The sequence below is a fragment of the Adiantum capillus-veneris genome, chromosome 16, assembly GCF_014529385.1.
Source record: "Adiantum capillus-veneris isolate H3 chromosome 16, ASM1452938v2, whole genome shotgun sequence".
Classification (NCBI taxonomy): domain Eukaryota; kingdom Viridiplantae; phylum Streptophyta; class Polypodiopsida; order Polypodiales; family Pteridaceae; genus Adiantum; species Adiantum capillus-veneris.
The window spans coordinates 123156911-123162009 of NC_140946.1; the positions used below are offsets into that span (position 1 = coordinate 123156911).

Genomic DNA, 5099 nt, shown 5'->3' on the forward strand with positions numbered 1-5099 from the left:
CAATGGAATCTCCAAGGCTTTAGGGCTTTGTTCAATTGTAGAATGGTCTAATTCATGAGGATTGGGTTCTGCAAGCAGTGGGAAAAACCCCTTAAATGTTTGAGCCCAAGCAAAAGAGCAATTACACGCAAGAAGTGCTTCTTGGCCGGGAGGAGTCGATAGCTTGCCAAACGAGACTGGTCGGTGAGTGAACTAACATGTGCTCAATAGTTGGCAATCGGCTTGGGACTGGTGAGTGGCAACCAGCGGCATGTGATTGGAGCCTTAACAAATGATCTCATGGTCCGTCCATACCCAACCTAATTATGAAGTTCAATAGAGGGACTACTTAATGTCTATGAGGCTTGCCACACAACCAAAAAATGGACTATGCACACATTAAACATATGACCCACAATGAGAGCACACTATTTTGGGTGCCTTATACCACTTAGCCACGGGCCTTTCCATGTGAAAATCCCTAGAACGTAATGTTATAAACTCTATTTAGCAGTAATGTACACACCTAAGAATAGCAAAGCACTTATCAAAAATTAATATTGCCTAGAATATGAGCTTGATGATGCATCAAGAAGCATTTGCAAATGACTATCAAATGGCATATTTGAAGAATTGAGATGGGATTCCCAATGCGAATCAATTGCTAAACAAAAAAAGGCTTTATAAGAGAGAAATAATGCCCTACTTACTCATACTAATCCAAATCATGTTACCAAGAAGGGTAGTGGCCAATTGGTCTTTCCAACGACTTGCCCAAACTTGACTAGGAGCTTTATTAGAGGAGGGGGGAAAATTTACTAGCGATCCAAGTGTGTGTGTGCACACTAAATCTATCATTATGATTATTTCTTTATAGAGTTATTTAATGATATCATCATTAAATATATCATACATCATTATATAGAGTTATTTAATGATATCATCATACTTTTTCATTATGATTAAAAATCGCTCGTATTGAATGTTTTTCATTGAGCTGATTATTACTCCATGGAGTTGTTCCATGATATCATAATGATTAGAACTTATTCGTATTGATCATTCCTCAATAAGATGATTAATCTTTTATAGAGTTGTTGCATGATTTTATGATAAGTTTTCATGATTAGAAGTGATTCTTATTGATCACTCATTACTGAGATAGTTGTTTCATGATGTCGTGATGCATTTTCATGGTGATTACAAATTATTCGTATCGATCATTTATCTTTGAAATGATTTTTCTTTCGTGGACTTATTTCATGATGTCACGATGCATTCTTTTTTATGATTAAAGTCATTCGTACTACTGATCAATAATTACTAAGATAGCTATTCATCTCCAGAGTTTCTCTATGATGTCATGATGTGTTTTCATGATCATTTGTTATTGAGATAGTTATTATTTCATGGAAACATGATGTGTTTTCATATGATGATTATAAGTGTTTCCTATAGATTGTTTGTTAGTGAGATGGTTATTACTCCATGAAGTTGTTCCACAATATAATGATGCATTTCCATGATGATTACAAATCGTTTGTACTGATCGTTTTTTATTGAGATGGTTTTTTTTCTACTGGTTGAGAGGGTTTTTTGTTAGATAGCATTGTTTTAATACGATGATATTGTTCTATGATGATTCATTATAATTGAAATAGTAATGATTTCTTATAATTTAAAAGAGAGTTTGTATATCCTATAGCAACAAATATTCCTTAATGTTTATCTTATAGGTGGCCATGGTTATTGTGCACAGCAAGGGATCAAGCTCTCCCTCTCGAATATGGATAGACTCCTCCACCTTGGTGATGTTTCTTGCCTTGAACTCTATCACATCCAAGATGGGGGGGAGTTCTTTCAAGTAAGTGGAGATATAAATGTTGTCATGGGTCTCTTGATCAAATATTTGAGAGCTCTACATTAGCGGTGGTGTTTCACTATACTAGAAACTCTGCATAATAATGTAAATGGGTACTTGATTGATTGGTTGAGGGAAAGCTTAGTTTTGTAAAAGGAGGTCATGTATGGACCCTAGCTGCTTTTGTGGGAGGGATGCATACTTTACATGGAGAATGTGGAGCCGCTCTATAATTAGCTGCAACGTTCACATCAATTTCACTACAAATTGGTTAACTCTTCATGTAGAGTGAGAAGCAGGGTTAGTTATAAAATCAGAATCAGAAAGCGTGATTTAATTAATACCAGCGAGCCCTAGCGATCTGCAGCAGATATTTACTAGGGCTTAATTCTTAATAAGTAAGCCAATATGGCCCGCTATGATGTGCACGCAGCTGTTGCGCTGCTGCTTGTGGCTTCGAAATTTGCCGCGCTACTGCAACGCCGGGCAGTGCTGCAGCCAGTTTGGTTATTGCGGCTGTGGTAGCGCATACTGCGGCTCTGGCTGCCAAAGCAGCTACAGGCGTTGCAATAGGGCCGCTGCAAAAGCCGCCACCTTCAACACCACTGCAGAGTCCTCCACCAACGCTACCTCCTTCACTACCTCCACTGGCGGCGGCGCCTAGCTACTTTCCTTCAGTTCCATCTGCAAGTCTATCGCTTGCTTGCCTAATTTCACCATGCATTTTAACTACCTTATAATCGTATGGGGATCATTTTAACCACCTTATACGATTAGTAAATGTATCATTGTAATCATCCGTTTTATTAGCATGCCTTGTAAGTTGTATCCACTCTACCATGTTCAATATTGCCAGCATGCATTAATGCAATTATGCAGTTTGTGTTATAATTATACTTAGTTCTTAATTGCAAAGTCTGACACGTGCCACTCTAATATGTCTCCCAAAAGTATAATGAGTGTGCTCGTGGGATTTGGTTAAGTTTAGGTGTGCAAACTCGAGAGTTTTGGACCACTAGTGATTCAAACCAGTTGCTAGACGTGCGGGCTAGTCTATCCCGGTTTCTGTCAAAAAAATAAAAAAGGATGCATGGATCATGATCCAAGTGGCTTACAAATTGACAGAAATACAAAGGGGAAAATACATGATCACACATACACATCGCACACTCTAAACAACCACACACAAGGACACCCATGCTAGTTACATGCAAGTTAAGAGTAATTTGCATTTTGAGAGACCAATGAAAAACATCTAGAGATTCTTACATGTAATGTCTCCTATGTTCATATGCATACATATGTTTAGCTACCAAAAAATGATTCACTTCCCCCGTAGCTTCAAGTTGCAAGGATCCCACTTTCTACATCCAAAGAAAACAACCTAGAGGATGTTTTTGCTTGCCCAAGTTGGACATGCCTTGCAAAAATTGCAATGCAAGAGATAGACTTCCAAATGGCAAGCTCCTCATGAGCTTGATGCCTTGCAAAAATTGCAATGCAAGAGATAGACTTCCAAATGGCAAGCTCTTCATGAGCATAGAGTTTTAGTGACATAAAAAACAAAAGGCTACTTTTGCCAATGTAAATTTAAAGCCATCCCTTACTAAAAGAACGCTCTAGATCACATATATTAGCAATTCTTCTTTAGAAAACAATTTTTATTAAGATTAAAAAACAAAAGACCGCTGGCAGATATGTATTGAGAGTCTAACAACTCTCACCACAAATAGCTCTTGAAAATTTTATTCTCCTACTAATTCACTTGTGCCTACTTTGATCCACTCATGAGATTTTAACAAATTAAATGGTGATTTTCAATCTAGTCATAAAAGGCTAAGCATAAGCACCTTCATAATGCCTCTATAGTATGTTAAACTAGCTAAGGCAGATTATGGCGTCTTGTGCTTGAATACAAGCTAAAAGATATATCAAAGGAAAATCAAAATAGGATGCATATAGGGTTGAGAATCTACTTGCAAGTTGGAAGTTTGTAAGCAATATATATTGTAGGGCCTTGAATGAACCCCAAGTGGTGGGATCCACGGTTGTCAAATGAGCATAAATTTCATGACGCTTGTGATCCATCCACCTATTGGAAATAGGGTTGCAGGAAAACATACACATCTTGGAGAGGATGAAGAAGCTCAAGGACCACATAAGAAAGTATATTTCTTAGTGCACAAAATGGAAAGATACGTTAGCCCTATGATGATGGGCATATATACAATGCACGATGGGAAAAACCTCCTAGTGAGGGGGGAAATGTCCCAACAGTCTCAAGTGTGTTCACACACATCACTGCCACACATATATGGTATCAAATCTCCCTTTGGAGAGATGAAATGAATTAGAGCTGGCACATAGTGTATAGGGAAGTGTCATGCCCTGAGGCCATGATCGATCCACAAAGAAAAGCAAGCACAAAGCTTTGCAAAAAGCTTTGAACTTCTTATGAGGAAATGCCATCGTGAATAGATCTACAAGATTGTACTGTATTCTCACATAAGCCTAGCTGATCTCTCCTATTGAGAGTCTCTCTCTAACTTACTGATAATACACCTCAATGTGCTTTGTGCAACCATGAAAAATGGTTCCCCTGCATTTGCCAATGCACTTTGATTTTCAGTGTAGACAATGTTGGCACCATTTTGTCAATAAGGTGTTTGAGCCATACACACTCAACCATAGCTATGAAGACTACCCTATACTCAACTTCGCTACTGGAACTTTCTAAAATAGCTGATTCTTGACCAACCATTATATGCATGAGCTACCAAGCATGGAACAAAAACTCATAGTGGACACTCATGTGTCATAGAAACTAGCCCAATCTGAGGCAATGATCCCCGCTTGGGATAAACCAAGCCAAGATGTAAAGTGCCACTCAAGTAGAAAAAGTCATGTTCACAGCATGTTAATGCTTACACCTTGGGCTATGCATAAATCTATTGACATGTAAGACTATATACTAAATAGCGGGCGTCGTATTGTATACATAAATAATGTGACAATAAAGGGTGACAATATCGGTAGGATCACCAGCATCATGAAGACTCAATTTTAAACTTGTTTCCATGGGAATAGTAATAGGTTTGTAGTCTTCAAGTCCAAAATTACATAGTAATGTCTCTATGAATCTAAAATTTTATGCCCAAGTAATGATGCAAAGTCCCAAGTCTTTCATCTTGAAAGTAGCATTCAAACCAGCCTTAAATTGAGTAATATGTGTCTCATGCAGGCTAGTAACTTTAGCAAA

General features: G+C 38.0%; 1 pseudogene; it reads left to right on the forward strand.

Annotated features, from left to right (window-relative positions):
• The first annotated feature begins 2206 nt into the window (after positions 1-2206).
• LOC147439789 (uncharacterized) lies at positions 2207-2756 on the forward strand (annotated as a pseudogene).
• The last annotated feature ends 2343 nt before the right edge of the window (positions 2757-5099 follow it).